We start from the raw sequence: 21,113 nt of genomic DNA on the forward strand, positions 1-21,113 counted from the left end.
AGCTCCCCTTCTGGGGGAGCCCAAGGGAACTGGACAGGGGCTCTGCAGCTGCATCCTGGGTTCACAGCATCACCTCGCTCGCCACGTTACTGCTGGTGCCTGTAAAATGGGGGTGATGATAGTACCAGTTTTTATTATAACTAATAACAATGTAAAATTATGTGTCAGAGCTATCAGGACATTTGTCAGCATAATGTATTTTATATATAATATAGAGATATATTTAGTTATAATAAATGTTGATTATACTTATTCGTTGTAATTATCAATGTTATACGATTGTTAATTGCATAATAATTAACATAACTTGTTGTTACAGTGATCATATTAACAGTCATTTTATTGTGAAGGTAAAAAATGAGTTAACATGCAAAGTGCCTGCTGGTGCCTAGGGTGTGCTCAATGCACGTTGCTTATTGTTACAGCGATGGCTTCAGCGGGTGGAAGAAATGTTGTGGCTTCTTTAAGGAGTATGCCCTTCTTAGAGGAATCTGAAAATTACGCCTAGAGGCACGTTTGTGCCAGTGCTGCCTGGGGCTGGTGAGGGCTGCACGAGGCAGGTGCGGGCCTGGGGAGGCTCCTCTCTGGCCTGGGCCACAGGGCAGAGAAGTTGTGCAGGGCTTGGTCACAGGGGTGCCTGTGCAAGGACGTGGACCTCCCAGTGCAAACCCACTGTAGTGCCCCCAGTACCCCACTGAGTGTGCCCTGCGTGGCAGCACGTCCGTCAGTCCACAGGATCTTCCATTATATTCCAGAAAGGTGCATCCACTGGGGTGAGCTTTGGTTTAGAGATTAGAGATTACAAATTGATATAGATGAGTGATGATGTAGCATGCGTTTCTCATAAAAAAACCCTTCTTCGATTATGGGAACAGCTTTTTCTTTTTCTTCTAAGTGACCGTTCTGGTCTTTGGTCCAAGTTGTTTGCTTGGACATTGTCAAGGTTATTTCTAAACAAAGCCCCAGAAGAAACAAAGCAGACCCGTTAGTGCTGTAACTCAATAGTGTGTTTTAATTTGAAACAGTCAACTGCGTGGATGGGATATGTATGTGGTGCCCGGAAGGGGAACGTCTCTGCGTGTAACAAAGCTGTGTGGAGAGCTGGAAAACTGACACTTCCAAGAAGCTGGTCCAGCTTTTTAAAGTAGCAAACCCACTCTGAGCGTGTTAAAGTTTCATTTAACTTGCGTTTATCTCCCCAAAGCATGCCACAGTCCACAGAAACTACTATTTCTGACCTGATATGTGGTGCCCTTTTATTCTGTCCCTAAAATATCGGCTGTTGATCCACTAGTGGAGAGGCCCCCTCTTCATTTCGGCTCTTTGGCTTTGTCTCTGCCACCGGCTCAGACGGCTGTTTCAGCGTGGTGAAAGCTGGGCCGTGCGCTCGGCAGACTCCCTGGGGCCAGGGCAGCAGCGAATGGCCACCTGTGGGCCCTGGAGCCTAAGAGCAGGTGTAGGCAGCTGGTGGCGGCTGACCCCTGGTTGGCTGCTCCTGGGCCAGGAGGACCTGAGTCCTGCGTGGCGCCCTGTCTCCATCCACTTTATTACATTTTTGCTTATTTTATTTTATTTTTAAATATTTATTTATTTATTTTGGCTGCTCTGGGTCTTTGTTGCGGCACACGGGATCTTTGTTGTGGCACACGGACTTCTTAGTTGCGGCATGCTGGGTGATCTAACCTGGGTTGTTCCCTGACCAGGGATCGAACGCGGGCCCCCTGCATTGAGAACGCGGAGTCCTACCCACTGGACCGCCAGGGAAGTCCCATTTTTTGCTTACTTTAAAAGTGGTTTGTTTTAAATGTTTGCATTTAGCCAATCAATACCTGTATCCTTACAGCTAAAAGTGCTATTTACAGCATGATTACAGGACTTAGGAAGCAGTTAATTGTGGACTGTGCTGAAAGCAATGAATGAGTGAATGGCAGTGACCTACAGGGAGTGGCCACAGGTCCGTGTGTGAGGAGGGCATTAGTGAGAATCACACACGTGAAGTTTGAGACTCGGGAAGTGACTTCAGCTGGCAGGTGTATGAAGACTGCACGGTGCAGGAGGTCAGTTCAGTGATGGCAGGAGCAGCTCAGTGGGCGTCCTGCTGGCTGCGTGCCACTCGGAGGGTGCTTTTCTTTCTTTCTTTTTTTTTTTTTAACATCGTTATTGGAGTATAATTGCTTTACAGTGGTGTGTTAGTCTCTGCTGTATAACAAAGTGAATCAGCTATACGTATACATACATCCTCATATCCCCTCCCCCTTGCGTCTCCCTCCCACCCTCCCTATCCCACCCCTCTAGGTGGTCACAAAGCACCGAGCTGATCTCCCTCCCTGTGCTATGGTAGTGTGTATATGTCCATGCCACTCTCTCACTTCCTCCCAGCTTACCCTTCCCCCTCCCTGTGTCCTCAAGTCCATTCTCTACATCTACGTCTTTTGTTCCTGTCCTGCAATGGTTCTTCATAACCTGTTTTTTTTTTTTTTTTTTAGATTCCATCTGTACGTGTTAGCATACGGTATTTGTTTTTCTCTTTCTGACTTACTTCACTCTGTATGACAGACTCTAGGTCCATCCACCTCACTACAAATAACTCAATTTCATTTCTTTATATGGCTGAGTAATATCCCATTGTATATATGTGCCACATCTTCTTTAGCCATTCATCTGTCGATGGACACTTAGGTTGCTTCCATGTCCTGGCTATAGTAAATAGAGGTGCAATGAACATTGTGGTACATGACTCTTTTTGAATTATGGTTTTTTCAGGGTATATGCCCAGTACTGGGATTTCTGGGTCATTTGGTAGTTCTATTTTTCGTTTTTTAAGGAACCTCAACACTGTTCCCCACAGTGGCTGTATCAATTTACATTCCCGCCAGCAGTGCAAGAGGGTTCCCTTTTCTCCACACCCTCTCCAGCATTTATTGTCTGTAGATTTTTTGATGATGGCCATTCTGACTGGTGTGAGGTGATACCTTATTGTAGTTTTGATTGGCATTTCCCTAATGATTAGTGATGTTGAGCATCCTTTCATGTGTTTGTAGGCAATCTGCATATCTTTGGAGAAATGTCTGTTTAGGTCTTCTGCCCATGTTTGGATTGAGTTTTGTTTTTTTGATACTGAGCTGCATGAGCTGCTTGTAAATTTTGGAGATGAATCCTTTGTCAGTTGCTTCGTTTGCAAATATTTTCTCCCACTCTGAGAGTTGTCTTTTCGTCTTGTTTATGTTTTCCTTTGCTGTGCAAAAGCTTTTAAGTTTTCGGAGGGTGCTTTTCGTATTCGGGCTTGACCTTAGCGGGACCTGTCACACCCCCCCGTTATGGAAGTGAGGAAGCTGAGCACAGAGTGCAGGGCACACAGCGGGAAGTGCTGGATCCCCGATTTGGACCCGGGCAGCTACCTGCGGTCCTAGAACCTTGACCTCCAGTGCCCAGACAAGTGGGTGAAACTTGCTGGGGTTGATGAACGCACAGGGGGGTAGCTGCGTGGCTTTGCCATTATTATGCAAATGTACAGGACTTTGTAATGGCGTTCTTTGTAGTAGCACAAACTTCATTATGAAATAAAAGGGGAAAATTGACTTAGCTTAAGTGGGTTTGGATTTTACAGTGTTTTGATTAAGGAACATCCAGTTGATTTTGGTGGGGGGAGGGATGCTGTTTTGAATTAGTGAGTACTGACTGAGTTTTACTTTTGCTTTCTTTAAACCACGGCTCTCTGAGTCTGTTTCGGGCCTTGGTGCCCCCCAGTTTGCCCCAGGAGGGCATTTCCATTAACCGTCCTTTGCTGACGTCCCAGGCATTTTTCTTACCGCTCACTGACGTCCGACCGTTTTCACATGCTTTTGTGAAGGGTGCTGACCAGGTGGGGGATACGGTGGAGGGCCTTGTTAGAGCCCAGCGCCGGGATCCCTGGACCATTTTCCCCCTTTTTACATCAGAATGCAACGGGCTGCACGTGGGGAGGTGGCCCGGGGAGCCGCGGCTGTGTGGGTGCTCCGTGGCCCTGTTTACGCTGCTCCCCTTGGCTTGTGAGAGCGCCGTCACCATCACCCCTTAGTCTGTGTAATCGCAGCGTGTCGCCACCTCGAGAGCGGTTCCATCTCGTGGCGTGTTAGTGCAGCAGTGGGGGAGATGGGGGAGGAGGTGTGGGTGGTTGTTGCTTTTTTTTTTTTTTAAGGTTAAGCTGGGAAATAGGCAAAGGACAGCATGCTGTGGACTTCGAGAGTCCTCAGGTGATTTCCCCTCTCCTCCGCAGTTTTGTAGCCTGTGGAGATCCCAGGGCTGGTGAGGAGCCGCTACCAGTCGGTGACCCCCCAGCATGGTGGCCGTTCATGATGCTGTTTGCTCACTGAAAGTGGGGAAGAGCTCCTGTCGGCTCAGATCTTGTCCCTGGTGAAATTTTATGTATTTTGAAATGAATGATGTTTGCTGTCTCTGATTTGAGCGCTTGACAAGTAGTTGTTTAAACTGAAGTAACTGGATGCACTTGGAGGTGAAGTGAGGATCTGCCAGACGTGCACAGAAGGTGCGCGGTGCACTCGTCCCTGTATTACAGGGTCCTGGGAGCTCAGTACTTACGCAGACTTTGTGTGCCCACCTTCCTCCCCATCCCTGGCTGTGGGTGTTAGGAGAAAACTCACTCTGTTAATGCAAAGACAGTTGTAAATCACTTAACCATTGAGGTCTGCTGTGGATCATTTCTGTTCCTTTGGAACAAGTGTGGGCTACTGCCGTGTTTACTAGTGATTGACTTTGTGTTTATTCTGGTGACATGTTCTGTATATGTCCGTTTCCCGTTTTGGTGGGTAGTTTCCTAGAGAGAGTGGCTGTGGAGTGCAGTCTTTAACTGCTCACCTCTCATACCAGCAAGACACAGCACTGGTGGTGAAGCCGTCTCTGGTCGACTGGTCAGGCGAGCCACCAGACGGTGGCAAGAGAGCACAGCCACCGGGGATGGTCAGACCGCCCAGCTCCTCTTGTTGCTGTTCCTATCTGTTGGGAACCGGATCAGAAATGTCTGCAGTACCTCCTTTCCTAGTCAGAGTTTCCTTTGGGTCACTGACATTTGCCACCCTTGCCCTTATTCCTGGAGAAATGCAGGGCGGAACCACTCTGGATGGCCACAGCCACACCCATAAGGTGATAAAGTCAGGCAGTGGTTCCAGAACCTTTTTGTGTCAGGACCTCTTTATATTCTCAAATTACCAAGGTCCCCACAGACCCTTTGTTTATGTGGGTTATACGCTGTATAAGATCTTAAAATTGAGGGGGCTAAAAAATACTCAATGTGCTGTAATGATGAATATTTAATGTACTGACAAGAAATCTGATGTGTATCAATATATCACATTCTTATGAAAGAATTGTTTAAAACTAAAAACGATGTAATGAGAAGAGTGGTGTTTCCCATTTTTGTAACTCTCCTTTGGGTTTGGCTTAATAAAAGCAGCAGTTGGTTTCTGCATCCAGTCTGCTGGGATATGGCGTTTTGGTTGAAGTATGCGAAGAAACTCTGGCCTCACGCTGGTCTGTGGCTGAAAGGGAGCAGTAGTAGAGGCCTTTGCAGGTCGTGGATGTTCTTCTTTGCCACCACACCAGAACGCAACAAGTCGTAGTTTCTTACAAGCTAGTTGCCGTGCAGGGTCCAGAACCGCACCCGCTGCGGCGTGAATCCATCTGTAGCCAGGTGACTTTGTGACGTCCCGCGTCGTCTTCGGAGGACATTGGTTTGCAGAGTTTTCAGGTCTTTCAAACACAGGGAAGAGTCACACTCGGGGACATCACATCACTGCTGCTCTCGCCACAAGTCTAAGTATTTGGAGGCTTTAAGCTCGTGGCGGCGGGTACACGTTTTCCACAATTCTAATTGTCACGTTAAAGCTTGAGTTTTATCATCGCAGCAGATCCTGGCAGCCGTGTTCTTGGAGGGGCAAAGCCCACTTGGTTCAGTTTTGGGACGGTGTCTGCCTCACTCCCAGCTCCAGCCTCCGTTGAAAAAGGAGGTCAGCTCACAGCGCCCACTGACACAATCCCTCTTCCTCGGCATTCCATCGTACCTCGGGATACGAACGTTTCCTGCTTCTCACACAGATGGTGAGAAGGCCTGAGAGTCAGTGTTTCATGAATGCATTCTACTGCTTTGTTAAGGACATTTCTAGGTAAACTGGGCTTTCCCCATTCTGGTGATGGGCCCGGTAAGAGCACAGATGGGCACCGCTGCCTTGGTTGGTGCTGAGGCACCTGCAGTTTTACCTGCCTTTGAACCATCAGTGCACTTGTCAGCACAGAAAGGGCAAATGACATCTCAGTATTAGATGAACATAGTTTTGACCTTGGGAATCCCCTCAAAGGGTCTTAGGACCCCCCAGGAGTTCCTAGGACCACTCGTGGAGAACTGCTGAATCAGGAGAATCCTGAGTTCTGTTCTGTTTCAATCTACCGAACGATCTGTGTGTGAATACTTAATTCCACGGTGTGTTAGAGAGATGTTCCACTTTAATTAAATTGTATCATGATTTACAAGCATGTTATTTATTTATTTATTTATTTATAACTACCCAAGAAGACAGTCCGATTTGGAGTTTGAATTCTTGTTTGTGTGGCCCATCTGGGACTGCAGGAGGGGTTTGGGGCTGGAACAGACCTGGATGGCCTGTTCCTTGGAGCAGGTGTAGGTGGGAAGCCGAAGGATTGACTGTGGGACGGAAAAGGGACCCTCGTCTCTGCTGCAGAAGGAAATGGGGTCAGTGCTTTCTTTTGGGTTCTTGGTGAAGGAGTGTGGCTCTCCCTTAGGTCTCAGAGCTCTTTTTGAAAATAGGCAACTTAAGTGAGGGGTGTCTTTAGTTTGCTGAATTCTATTTGTGCTTTTTGTGAGGTGTTTATAAAAGTTGTCCTGTTAAGAAAGCCTCTGTCTTCGCCAGCAGGTGCTGATGGAATTTTCCGATAATCTGAGCACACGTTGAGTTGGGATTTTCTTCTGAGGTTATCAGTCTGGAAGTGCTTCCATTCCTGGCTGGCATCCAGAAGGAGTTTAAAACATTTCTGTGGGCCTAGAGAAAGACCCTCCCCCCTTGCCTGCCACCTGTCCTGCTTGTTCTTTATCACCACTGTATTTGAAAATAAAGTGTATCCCCCCTCCCTCCCCAGGAAACAGCCTAGGGCCCTCTTGGAGATTTGTTGCCGGGGTGCTTGTGTGAAGCACCATCGCTTGGCTGCATCTTCGAGTGCTTTTTAGGGGCTTTTGCTCGTAGCTTCTGACCTGCTCTAGAAAAAATATGAGTGAATGGTGTGACCTACATAGAGGAAGGTGTTCTAATTGATTCCTAACGAGCAGGCAGTCACTTCGCCGTGTGTGAAAAATTGTTGGTAAAGAGTTGTGCTGCCTTACCTGCTGTCTTGTCACGGCCCTGGCCCAGGGACAGGGACAGAAGCCCCATCTATGATCAGGGCCAGTGCCGTGTCCCCCGCCGCCCTCTGCACTCCTGACTGCCGTCACTGTACCTGCCTCCCTTCCGCGTATGGAGCACTGCTCTGGTGCTGGGCCCTGTCCTAGATGCTAACGAGAAACTGGACCAAAGCAGATGACTCCTGCTCTCAGGGAGCTTAGGATCTGGGGGGGACGGGGGGGGGGGATGGACAAACAATCGGTGGGTAGAATGTATGCCGCGCTGGGTTAGGGCAGGACTCTGGACAGCAGGTTCCTGCCGGAGCGGGAGCGTGCAGCCGAGGAAGAACCTGCGTGCCGAGGCCTGAGCACAGCACGGTCCTGCGGGGCTGCGGCCGGGGCCCTGCTGTGGCCACACTGCCCGCTTGGACACAATCAAAGGTTGCCAGCTATTTATAGAACGCGTTCTGAACCCTGGAGCGGGTCAGGACCGGGTCCTCGCCCGCCCCCCTGCCCCGCACTTCTGGCCGCGTGGGCCCCGGCCCCCTTTCCTGCGGGTGGAAACTCCTTCTTCCCGGGATCTGCTCAGAACGGCTTTCCGGTGAAACCCTGCCGAGTAGCTCAGTCAGCATGCCTTGGTGTTCCCCCACGGCCCACGGGCACTCGGCTGTTCCCCAGCGTCTGTCTCCTTCCCTCGGGTTGTCCGTGAGCAGCCAGCCCATCAGGGCGCTCGCGGCCCGTCGAGCCAGCACACGGTTACTAGGGTCTGGTGGGGGTCAGTGCCTGGAGCTGGTGGGGGTGGAACCCGCAGGGGGTCCCGGTGCGGTGGGAGGCGCCGGGTGGGCGGAGGAGCCCTGAGCACGGATGGACGGGTGGCAGGTGGACGGGCAGACCTGGCAGCGGACGGGGCTCCCTGCCGTGCTGGTCCTGCGTGGGGGGAGGCTCCTTGTGGCCGCTGCCAAGTGCCCCTTTAGGCGTGCGGACGTCAAGCGCACTCTGTTCTGTGACCCAGCAGGTGACCCTGGTGTCGCTCTTTGGAGCGATGGGAGAGCAAAAACCTGGCAGAGAAGCCCGCCCTTACTGCGTCCATCTAGCCCCTTTAGCATTTAGTGCTCCTGGCGTTTCTTAGGTCTGGTAGATCGCTGGCCCCAAAGCACAGAAGCTCTGCTGGCCGAGAGTGCGGGGCTTGGTGGTTTTCCTGGCACCCGTGCCCGCTTGGGTAGCTGCAAGCAGCTCTGCTCGGCTGAGGTTTCCAAATGACACGCTATATGCCACTGGCCATGACCTTCCCTCCGCCTGTGCTGTGTCCGCCCGGCCCGCGGGCAACCTGCCGGACCTGAGCAACTCCCAAGGTGGGGGAGGGAGGCCGTCTGCTGGGGTCTCCACTGACAGCTGTGGAGATGAGGACGAAAGGGGATACGGCCGGTGGGCCCAGGAGCTGGTGGTGTAGCACTGGGGAGTGGCGGGCCTACCAGCGGGCACGGCTGAGTGAGAACAGAGGCAGTGGGTCAGTGTTGTCCAAGAAACGTGTAAAATCCCTTGTTCTGATTGGTTATCTCTGTCTTGTATGACACTAATACTCAAAAAAACACAACAGCTTTATTTTCTCAAGATACAGCTCACAAAGCCCCAAATTACCACTGCATTTTTATTTTATTTTATTTTTTAACATCTTCAGTGGAGTATAATTGCTTCACAAGGGTGTGTGAGTTTCTGCTGTATCACAAAGTGAATCAGCTATACGTATACACATATCCCCATCTCTCCTCCCCCTGGCGCCTCCCTCCCTCCCTCCCTATCCCACCCCTCTAGGTGGTCACAGAGCGCGGGCTGCTCTCCCTGTTTACCACAGTATTTTCATGGGTTGTTGCTGGAGAGCTGAAGAATCTGCCGGTGCTGGTAGTTCACGCAGTGAGTGTGTGCTCCACCGAAGACCCCGGAGGAAGGCCCCAATTCCTCTCCACGGGGCTCGGGGGCTCAGTGCCGAGAAGACACGTCCGTGAAGTATGGCGTATGTGTGTGTGTCTATATGTGTATATATTTGTATATATGTAGGTAGGTGCATAAAGTACATATGACATCAGATTTACCATTTTGAAGGACAATATTCAGGACATTAAGCACATTCACAGTGTTTGCAAACCACCACCTCTTACCTGGTTCCAGAACTTTTTCATCACCTGCAGAGAAACCCTGTACCCACAGCTGTCCCTCTCCGTTCTGCATTCTCCCACCTGCTGGCATCCGCTCCCCTGCTTTCTGTCTCAGTGTATCTGCCTGTTCTGGATGTTTCGTATGAATGGAATTATATGAGAGGTGGGCTTTTGTATTTGGCTTCTTTCGGCTAACGGTGTTCTCAAGGTTCATCCAGGTTGTAGCAGGTGTCAGTACTTCATTCCTCTTTATGGCTGAATAATATTTCACTGTAGGGATAGACCACATTTCGTTTTATCCATTCATTTGTTGATGGAGATTTGGGGTTGTTTCCAAATATTAAAGTTTTAAATTATAAAATCCTTCATTTGCTGTGCCTTCGAGCCTTACCGGAATTAAAATGTGTGTGACTCTTTTATCAGGGGACACACAGGCCCATCTGGCTCATCTTCCACGGCGTGCTGAGATCGTCGGCTTTTGGAGGACGTCGCCATTGATCCCTGTTTGCCTTGTGGGCAGGGAGGGCAGCAGGCGGGAGCTACAGGTGCCTGCTTGTGTGTCTCACTGAGCCCCTTCCTTAGGGATTAGAATCTACCTGCTTCCTTCGGGCGAATTAAAATGTAGTTGATGTTCTGAAGAACAGCGTTCTTCCTCTGTGTATATTATTATGGGGAAATCTTACCTAATTTTTAGTAAACCTTTCTGAGCTGTAAGGTTTTTGTTTGTTTTTGTTTTGTTTTTTTTGGCCGCACTGTGCAGCATGCGGGATCTTAGTTCCTCGACCAGGGATTGGACCTGTGCCCCCTGCAGTGGAAGCGCAGAGTCTTAACCACTGGACGGCCAGGGAAGTCCCAGATGTAAGGTTTTTTAAGTCAAACTCAGTGAGCATGACTGAGTTCTAAGCATGAAAAAGCAACATATTATGCATAATTTGTTTATAACATTGGTCATGTTTAGTATATTTCACGACTTGAAGGCACGGAGTATTAGACAGAGTGGGGAAAACAGTTGTTTTTGACGCTCTGCCTCGTTTCGCAGGAGTTGATTGACATGTCCCTTTGCTGAGGACTTCCGCAAGCCTGGCAGTTTTCCCTGCACGAGGGCTCTTAACTTGCCCACCCTCACTTTGCTCCTGGGCTGGCTCTGAGGCCTCTGAGCAGGCTGGTAGCTCTCCCCTCCCTCCTGGAAAAGCCCCCTTCCCTGAGCTTCGACAGCCGTGTTTGTGGTCATTCATCTCCCTGTTCGCGCCTGCGGTCGGCGGGAGGCTGCCGGGGGGCCTGTGAGCCTGGACCCGTGCGCAAGGCTGCCATCAGCCGGTCAGCTGGCCCCGGGCTCACGGCCGACTCAGAGCCCCCCGCCCTCACGCAGCAGCCCCAGCACCGCCGACGAGCGCGCCGCACCCTTCCCGGGAGAAGGCCCGTGTGCTCGCCCACGCCCACGCCGTTGCGTGCGGTCCAGGCACGGGTGGCCCGGCCCTCGCGCGTCCCCGCCCGGAGGGGCCGTCCCTGCCTGGGTGCTGCTCCTGCAGCCGCGGCCACAGCCCTGCTCCCTTCTTTCCTCCGGGATCCCGTCCACTGGGGGCAGCCCCGCATTGGCTGTCAGGCCTTTCGAACTTTAAAGGTGCTCTTAGCTTCCTAACACGTACAGAAGGAAAGTCTAGGGTCCCTGTGTGTTCATCACTCAGCCTCAAGAAGTACCAACATGTGGCCTGTCTTACTGGTGCATTTTGAAAGAAATCCCACATCGCATCATTTATCCACACATACTTCAGTGTGTGTCTCTGAAAGATGGGGACTCCCTCTAGAAATAGGGTCACAACACTGACTCTTGAGGAATAGCCCCTCCTTCGTATCATGACGTATACAGTGAGCGCTCAGACTTCCCAAAGGCATGTTTACTGTTGGTGTGTGTGAATCAGTATTTGTGCACAGAATTAGCTGTTAATTCTGCCGTACCTAAACATTTTTGCCTGTGTGATTTTCAGGTTCTTGAGGGTTAACTCCCAGCTACCTGCCCAGCAGAGGCTGAGTCTGCTTCTGACTTTTCCCACAGTGCAGGGCATGCATGGGCCACTCACGTTTTAGGAATGTTTTCCATTGTATCATCTGCCTGGTGCTCCCCCAAGCTCTGGCTTCAAGCAGCATCTCCCCTTGGCCTGAGCCTCCAGGCCCGCTGGGTGCGCCTGGGCCACTGCAGGCTGGCTGGACAGCTTTGCCACCTTGGCTGGTCCCCTCATGGGCCTGGACAGCTGGCGCCTTCAGCGCTGCTCCCTGCTGCGTCTCATTCCCCCCGCTCCTTCCCCCCCTCGCCCGGAGGGCAGGGTCCTGGAAGAGTGATCAGCAGAAACACACAAACTCCTTTGAAAGCCCATGTCGTTGTGGAAAGTTGATGGCAGGCCGTGCACCTGAGGTGGGAGGGACCCCAGATACAGGCCATCAGCCCTATCTGCAGAGCTCCTTGTGGAGACAAGCTGCGACGGGGCTGAGTCCATTTGTACAGAATGCCTGGGGGCAGGTGAAAGGACTGAGGCAGGGCAGATCAGTGGTTGCCAGGGGCTGAGGGTAGGAGGGAACGGGGAGGGACTGCTTAATGCGTGTGTGGTTTCTTCTTGGGGTGATGAAAACGTTCTGGAAATACAGTGGCAAAGGTTGCTCAACATTGTGAATGTACTAAAAGCCACTAAATTGTACACTTTAAAATGTTTAGGATGGTAAATTTTATGTTATGTGAATTTTAATATGGTAAAAAAAAAAAACTGGGCTTGATCATTTCATGCATATTCATGATTCTAGATTTCCAGACTTGGCGCTGAGCTTGAAGGCGCCAGCATACTTCACTCTGAGGGATGCCTTTTTGGTTGAACCATGACCAACCAAAAACGACATTTGTGGTTCTACCTTAAGCTCAGCGAGGCCCACCAGGGTGCAGGAGACCCTGACTCTTGTCTTCACCAAGCTGCAGAGGGCACTGGGCATGCACAGAGCTCTAGCTAATGGTGGGGCCTGGTGTGGATGGGAACATGCCACAATTATGTCATCTCAAGATAACAGTCAGCACTCCGCATCTGGCACCATCCACAACCCAAGATGTGGGCAAGTACCATGAAATTTTTTTTCAGTCTTCTGAAAAACTCAGAAACACATTTCTATTTATTTTAAATTGTGGGCTTCTTTCTCTTCTAGAAGAATTGATTAAAGAGGCCCAACAGCCCTGGGGTTTGATCTGCCTGATTTTCAACAAATTTACTCCTAATTAATTATTCTGACTCAAAAAAATTGTACCTCTGCGGGATGCCACTATTTATAAGTGACGTTTCAAATATCTAGTTGTACAGATTTGGGGAATTTTCCGATTTCTGTCGTTTGGTAAATTTGCTTTTAAGTATCCCCTCGGGGAGTTGCTTTCATTCCAAGTGTGGGGATTACAGTCAAATTAACGCTCAGTTGAACTGGATTGAGCCACGGGTATCGGCCACAGGAGTCTTTTGCTAAAGCGTGCGAGGAAATTTTACGTCTTAAAGCTAAAGCTTATTTTATTCAGTCTTTTCAGATGCTTTTCGTGGTATAAGGAACATTCTGGGATCTGTTTGTTTGGTAATAGCACCATGATATTTGCTATTCAATGTGTGCCTTGTTTTATTAACATTTTAAGTAACATTTCTTTTCAAAGTATCATGATTATAATTTAAAATAAACATGGGAGTATTGTTATAACGAAATCTGAGTTGAAACGCTTGGTTTCTAAATATGTCACTGAGGAGAGGAAGTATTTTTTTCCTTTACAATGGCAATGCTGCAGACGTGGCCCTGTAGATGTCCAGGCTGGGGACAGTTTGATGTGTAACAAGAAACCATGTTTATCTCAAAAAAGATATCATCAAGAGAGGCTGAAGTTTTTCCTTTGTAATGTTTATTTTTAACCTCTCTTTTATTCTATTAAAAATAAAAAGACTCGTGTTCATTGTAGAAAAACATAGTGACTACAGAAGGATGCATTAGTTGGGGCATATGAAGCTCTTAAATCTAAACAGAATGGCTCCTGTAGGATTCCAAACTCATGGAGGTTTATTTTTCCTCTGTATAAATTTCCAGGGGTGTGTGGGGTTCATGCCCTGTTCTGGGAGCATCCTGAGAGCAAGGCTGAGTGCATCTCCACCCTGAAGGCGAGGGGCCTGGAGGGGAGGTCGGTGGGGTTTCCAAGGGTCCGCCCGTAACCTACCTCCTGCCTACACACACCTAACCCACCGTTGCCTGCACAAGCCGTGTAGCTGGGCAGCATATGCCCACTTGCCATAGAGAAACAAGCAACCAGACCACGGCAGACAGCCAGCAGACTCTGCCATGGTGAGGGAGCAAAAAGAAAATTAGAATCTACCTGAGCTCATTCATCACAGCCGCTCACATCCGGCAGCGTGCTCTTTGCCAGGTGTTGCTCTGACTGCTGGGGTGGAGCAGTGCACGCTGCCCTCGTCGGGTTTGCCTGGTGCGGGGAGGACTCGATGCGGAACATGCCAGGCGGCAGATGCTATGGAGGCAGATGGAGCAGGAGGTGGCGGAAGGGCAGATGCTGTTTTTAACCAGGCGGTCGGCAGTGGTCTCTTCTAAGAAGGTGACACGTAAGCAAAGGCCTGAGAGAGGGAAGCAAGCGAGCAAGCCACATGGATCTCTGAGGAGAGCGGGTTTCGAGCAGAAGTGGCAGGTGCAAAGGCCCTGGGGTGGGAGCCTGTCGGGCAAAGAGGGGAGCAGCAGGAGATGCGAGAGAGGCCGGGGCAGTGGCAGGGCTCCGGCTGTTACTCTGATTGAGATAGGGGGCCGCCGGGGGTTTGAACAGTGACGTCATTTGCCCTCCAGTCTCTGGCTGCTGTGTGGACACAGAGGGGACCCGTTAGGAATTGTGGGGTCACCCACCAGGAGATATGACGGCTTGGACCTGTGTGCCCACGGTGGAGATGGTGGAGCTGAAGGAGTCTGCACGGTCCAGGTGTTGAAAGGTGGTGGGGGCAGTCGGATCCGGTCGCGAGCTAGGTGTGAGACTTGAGGGACAGGGTCGGCTGACACCAGCACTTCGGCCTGAGCTGAGGACACCGGCGTGGGAGGTGTGAATGATGCAGGGTCTTGGTGACCCTGTTACGCGGGTTCAGAGGAGCCGGAGGAGCAGCCGGTGCGGGGGGGTTGGGGGGGCCAGCAGGGGGCCCTGGGGAGGGTGGGGTGGGCTGGCATGCGTCAGACCCGGGGTGTCCGTTGGGCGTCCCCGCGGAGGTGTTGAGAGGGCAGCAGGGGGCTCGTGGGACACGCGAGCCAGAGGAGAGCCCAGCGGAGGTCAGGGGGCTGGCAGCGCGGCCAGGCGTGATCACGGGGGTGTGCTATGGCTGGACGTGTGGGGCAGAGCTGGTGCGCAGGGCTGAGAGGGCAGGGAGGGGAAGGTGGGCGGAACTGGCCGGGGACAGAGGAGGGACAGCTGGGGAGGCGGGAAGGGAAGCTGGAGGAAGCAGAGACTTGATGCAAGAGGAGCGATGGACTGTCCGGGGCAAGCGGGCTGCCGGGGGCACAGGCCTGACTGGGGAGAATTGGGAGAAGGAGTAGGTGCAACCGGCTGGTGGGTAGTTGAGGGGGAGGTGGGAGCCCAAGATTGCTTTGTTCTCCAGTCTGTTGAGGGCTCGCTCTCTGAGGACATCTTTGCTCTCATTCTTCAGGGAAAGTTTCTGAGTGCACGTTTATAGGTTGAGAGTTACCCTCTTTTAGCTAGTTGATATTCTTCCTCTTTTTTGGCCGTACGTTGTTGCTGTCGAAGTGGGCTGTCTGTGGTTGCTTTATAGCTGATCTGTGTTTTTCTCTCCAGTGTCTTAGAAGATCTTTTCTCTGTCTTGTTTAAGACGGGAGTCACGGCAGCTGCGTGTGTGCTGCTGGGAGCGAGCGGGCCGAGGGAGAACCGGGGCGCCGAGAGGAGGAGGGGTGGCGGGAGCGCTGGCCCTGGTTTTGGCCCCTGGTCTGCCACGGGCGGCGGCCGGTGGGCCTCCGGAGCGCCCTCCAGATGGCTGTTGTGCCCCCTGCGAAGAGCGGAGCTCGGGGGCAGGGGGCCCGGAAGGAGGTGGACAGGTGTGGACGGGACTGGGCCGTGGGAGTGTGCGGAGGGGTCCCTGGAGGCTGGCGGTCACAAGGGACCGGGGCCCGATGAGCAGATTTTTTCTGTCCCCCACGGGGCTCCGGTCAGACCAGCGTTGCACAGTCCTGGATCCCAGGAGGACCCTCTTTCTCTGAGCTGACCGACTTTGTGGTTTGCCCTCTGCCCTCAGAGACGTCCTTGCCCAGCTCTCAGTCATCGCAAGGCCTGCTGCCTCCGCCCCTCCTGGTGTCGGGCCGACTGGGCTCGGGGCACCCGGAGCCCAGACTTGTGCCGTTGACCAGCATCCCCGCTTCCTTGAATGGGAACACGACCGACAAAGGACCCCCCTCGGAACCTGCCTCAGCCCCACGTGTGTTTCTTTGAAGATGCTCACGTTGCCTGTTTACCGCGACAGGACTGAGTAGCGGGGGTGGCACCGCTCAGAAATTGGTGTTTGTGCCTGTTGCCTGTTGCTGCCCGTGGACTCGCTGGGTAGGGGTCTGGACCGGGCACGGAGGCTGCGGTGTCTCTGCCCCCCGAGGCCGTGGCTCCGGGCTGGAACCATCTGGGGACGTCTCCACTCACGTCTGGCACCTGGGCTGGGGCGACACGAAGGCCGGCCTCAGCTGGGCTGCCCGCGGGGGCCTCTCACGTGGCCCAGGCTGGGTTCCCCGAGGAAGTGTGTCAGGAGGACGTGTCTGGAGAGCAGACGTTTCCAGAGAGGGGGTGGAAGTGCCTGGTCGTTGTGACTCAGCTCACAAGTCCCTGGTGTCATTTCCCCTTCGCACCCCCCCACTGCTGGTCCAAGCCGTCACAAGCCTGTCCGGACTCAAGGGAAGGGGACGTGGACCCCGTCTGTCAATGTTGAAGGGTTGGGGCAGTTTTAAAACCGCTAATGTGTCGTCCTTCCAAAAAACTTGAAACGCAAGCAGCACGGCAACACAGTTGGCTGTGTTGTTGGAGGCGGCCATCGAATGCCAAGGATTCCTCCGTGACAGCGTGTGGGCAGCACTGACCCCGTGTGCTCAGCTCCACCTCAGCCCACGCCGTAGCAGCTAACAACTCCTCACCCTTCCAGACGCCCCCCGCCCCGGTCCCCACCCAGCCAGGATGGCTGGAGGAGTCCAGGTCCCGCCTGGGCTGCCGGCTGTGTGACCTCGGGCAGGTCACCTCACCTGTCAATCTCAGCCTCTTCTGCAAAGTGGTGATAATCCCTGCCTTGCAGAGGTGTCATGAGCGTTCCAGAAAATGTGAGGTGCCAGTGGTCCAGGCCCTGGAAGGTATTCCTGGGAATAGCCTTATTGTGCTCAGCAGAATTATTCGTAGAGGGTTACACAGTGCACCTGTGTTCGAACATGAGCCAGCCACCCAGAATCTGGTTTCCTTTTCCTCTGAGCGAGTGCACGCTTCCGGCATCTTTAAGGCGGCTGTGGCGTGTGCCGCAGGGCTCTGAGTGGAACGGGTACTTAACCGCGAGGCCAGTGCTGCTTCACGGAGCTGTCTTTCAAGTCAGTTTTATACCTGTGCCTCTTTCGTACCTTAACAGTTTGATGTTGTTGTTTGTAAATGGCGTCTTGGTAACTTAACTTTCCTAATTAGTAGTTGCACACATACAGGGATGCAATGGATTTCTGGAATCTTGTTTCCAGCAAGCCTGTTGAGTTCTTTTTAGTTCTAACAGCATCTGTGGATTCCGTCTTAACTCTATGTAGGTGGTCATGTCGTCTGTGTGTGGCAGTTTTGTGTCTTCATTTCCAGTCACATTGCATATATTTTTTTCTTCTGTTACCGCCCTTGCTCAGATCTGTTCAAGTAGTGATTCCAGGCCTCGTTGTTTCGTTCTGTTCTCAGAAGAAATGCTTTGCTGTGTGAGTGATGTTTTCAGGAGGTTTTTATTAGATGATCTTTATCAGGTCCAGGAAGTCCCTTATGCTAAGTTGGAAGGGGCTCTTGTCTGTGCTGCTTGTTTTTATTTTCTAAATCATGAGACGATCTTGTTTTCAAACAAGTAAAAACTTACAAGCCATATAAAGAACGTCTGTGTACATGCCACCTAGTTTAAAGAAATAGCTTTAAAATGGCTAGAAGCGCTAGGACCACTTTTATGTGTGTGTTAAGTGTCTCAGTTAGGGGCTGCCCAGGCCTCCAGGTCGTGGGCCTTCAGGGCCCTGAAGATGCAGGTTCCCAGGGCAGACGCAGCACCCCCAGCTGGCTGCACAGCTGAGTCCCCTTTGCTCCTGGCTGACTCTGGGGGCTGCGCTGTCACTGAAGATGTGGAGCCTCCGAATCCTGCAGGCTTTTGCTTCAAGGCCCAGCTTGCCTTCCTTCTAGCTGTGGGACCCTAATCATTAATTTCAACCCACTCTGTCTATGAAATGGAGCCAGTGATAGGCCACTTTATAGAATTCTTAACCCTGGTTGGGCAAATGAATGCAGTGCACTTGTTCAGATACAGGCTTGTCAGTGGGATCACGGACATCGATACAGATGCTGAATGACGGTCCAGTTTCAGCGAGCGCTCACCCGGCATCGACGACCTGCCAGGCCCAGCAACGTGCTGGGGTGGCGACGCGAGTCAGCCTCAGGGCTGTGGGGAGACAGAGATCTTGGCCTGCGAACTGCCAAAACACAAGGTAGAATGGACCCCGGCAGTGGATGCAGACACAGTGCGGTAGAAACATCACAAGCGGAGAGGTCAGTTGGGGAAGGTGTTGGGTTATTATCGCATTCCTCTCGTTGAGCAAACAGCAACAGCAGAGCCGTGGGGAGACGTTCAGTAAGGCGGGCTCGTTGGCCCAGGAGGTCTGTCTGCAGGATTTCCTGTTTTCAGGGAGGAAGTGAGGGACAGCTCACAGAGAGGGTGAGGAACGCGCTCAGAGCAAGGGAAGCGGAGCTGAGGCAAGGAATGAGGAAGGGCTGAGCCTCGTCTTGGGTAAAATGATTTTAAAAGATAGTAGGTTAAACAGGAAGAAATGTCAAATCACTCCTGGTGACGATCTCAGCAGTGTTTGGTTTGACAGTTGATTAGAAGGAGCTGCTTTGGAGTGTCCCCCCTCTGGGGTCCAAGCCAAACTTCTGAAGGGTTGAGTCCTGCTGCCTCGGTCGGCCCGAGATAGTTCTTCTCGTGTAGTGACTTCAAAACACCCGGCCGTCACCCCCCGAAGTCACCCTTCAGGCAGGGACGGGCGGCCGTTCCCATGAGGGTCAGATGTGGGAACCCTGGAGTTTGTCCCTCTCCCACCGGGGTGGCCGCTCTGGGCGGCTGAGCTGCGTTGTGGACACCTGGGCCTGTCCGTGCTGTCCCATCTTGTTCCTTCCTCCTCCTCCTCACCCTCTTGTGCTGGACCACGTAGAATAATTCACTCAGTGGCGGACGGACGCCCTGCAGCCTGGGCACCCAGGGTCACCTGTCCGTTCCCCAGACGGGCAGATGACATGGCACCTCGGTTCTGAGTGACACGGTGTGTGTGTCGGCGGCAGCCCAGCTGGTAGAAATAGACATTTACTCTCTTCAAGGCAGGCAAAAGGCTAAGACTTCACTCGGTAGCCCTGTGGGACAGAACTAAAATGGTGGTTTTTCATTCTTGATGTCGTTTTTTTTCTTCCTGATTCTCTTTCTCTTAAAATCCATCAGGCCTCACAGGTAATACTGGTAGGCCAGGTTTTAGCAGATTTGCATTGGCTGGAGCTATGTGAATGCTAATTTATCCTTAGTCCATTACCGGAATTAAACTTAAGGCTTGAAGTCAGCAGGAAGTTCCCAGGGAAAAGGCCCTGGCTCAGAAGCCCGTTAGCTTGCCCGGCCTTTGCTGCCTGAAAAGCCACCGGGGGTGGGAGTGGGCGAGGCCGCCAGCCCCTGAATAGGTGAGGCGCGCCCTCTGTTTGGGTTTTCTTTTCCATTAAAGAAAAAAGAAAGACATGCCATCCGTCTGTGGGTGGCCCCCTGCCATTTGGCGTCACTGCCCCAGCGAGTCGTGGGCTTCTCGCGCGGACCTCGCCCAGCATCGTGCAGACTCGCTCCCCCAGAGTGGGCCTTCCGGCGTCGGGCTCCCCTAGCGCTTGCACGTACAAGGTGGTGGTTTCTTGCCACCTCAGAAGATGAGTCAGTGTGTGTGGAGGGAGAAGGGGGACCCCAGCCTGAGTCAGAGCTCTGGGTGGGAGCAGGCCCGCCCCGTGTGCCGAGGGCCACGTTCCGAAATGGGCAGGAACAGCGTCTGAGCTGCTTTTTTTCTCGTGTGCAGTTCCAGTATGGGTTCCCCTTATCTGGGCTGTGAAACCCAAACTGTGGCTTTAATCTTGTGTTTCGTATAACACGTGTGCAGGCAACAGTGCAGAAGCGCGTGGTGAGCTTGGGGGAGGAGGACGCCTAGGTTTACACCCTGCCCTGGCAGTTGGGTGCCCTTTGGCGGGTTCCCAGGCACTGCCCGGCACCTAGGGTCCTTCCAGGCCTCCTGGCTGCAGAGGGAGGCGGAGGCTGCCCTGTCTTCCAGGCGATGGAGCTGGCCGCCTGCTGCCTGCCAGGGGCGAGGGGCTTAACCTTCTCATCTCACTCTGTTCATCTGTAAAATGCAGACGGAAGTCTTAACAGGCCTGCCACAAATCCTGAATTAGGCAAGTTTTAAAATCAGTGTGGTTATCTATTCAATGGGGGTAATGACTATGCCTATGTCTTGTAGGTTTTTTAAAAGTTAGCCTTATTATTATTTTTCCAATACTAGATATAATATGCCCACTTAAAAAATACAGAGGCGTAAAGAGGAGCAATCACAGTACGACCATTTGGGAATAATCACTGTTAATATTTTGGTTTTAATCCTTCCTTGAGTTTTCCCATTCATACACCAAGCGCGTGTGTGCGCGCGTGTGTGTACGCGCACGTGTGTAAATAGAGGACCAATGTGATTGCATCAAACGCTATTTTGGAACTTTCTCCCACTTGGACATCTTTCCATGTAATAGTTGTAGATGTGTTGTGTCAGGAAATTACTGTAATAGTTTATTTAACCAGCCCTCTACTGATGCACGTTTTTGTCATTGTCAGTCTTTTATTATGATACACTACGATAAATGCTCTTAGGTGTAGGTATCTGGGTATTTTAGGATAAACACCTAGACGTTGAGTTACTATCAAAAGGAACATGATTTTAAAAGATTTCTGTAACATACCTTCAAAACCACCTAGTTTGGATAAGAGTGATTTTTTTCCCCAAGCTCTTATAAATGCCAGATGGGCAAAAACTTACTTACAGTTTTTTTTGGTGGGGGGGGAATTTCTTTGACTAAAGGCTGAATGTATTTTCTATGTTTGTTGGCTACTAGGGCTTCCTATGCACACTCTCCATTCATAGATGTTGCCCATTTTCCAGTTGGAGTTTTTGGTGGTTTTTTTTTTTTTGCGGTACGCGGGCCTCTCACTGTTGTGGCCTCGCCCGTTGCGGAGCACAGGCTCCGGACGCGCAGGCTCAGCGGCCAT

At 51.8% G+C, this 21,113-nt stretch overlaps 1 protein-coding gene and 1 long non-coding RNA gene across 5 annotated transcripts in view; one reads left to right on the forward strand and one right to left on the reverse strand.

Moving 5' to 3' along the window:
* The window catches only part of AGO2 (argonaute RISC catalytic component 2), a 111,731-nt gene that overhangs the window by 23,269 nt on the left and 67,349 nt on the right, over window positions 1-21,113 (forward strand). The gene's annotated exons all lie outside the window — the stretch shown is intronic.
* On the reverse strand, window positions 333-21,107 carry LOC129392832 (uncharacterized). The gene is made up of 3 exons (XR_008619454.1): window positions 13,913-21,107; window positions 11,616-11,942; window positions 333-9,807 (listed from the first exon to the last, which is right to left on the reverse strand). It is a non-coding gene; the product is annotated as an uncharacterized lncRNA (long non-coding RNA).

This window comes from Physeter macrocephalus, chromosome 15 (assembly GCF_002837175.3).
Source record: "Physeter macrocephalus isolate SW-GA chromosome 15, ASM283717v5, whole genome shotgun sequence".
NCBI lineage: Eukaryota > Metazoa > Chordata > Mammalia > Artiodactyla > Physeteridae > Physeter > Physeter macrocephalus.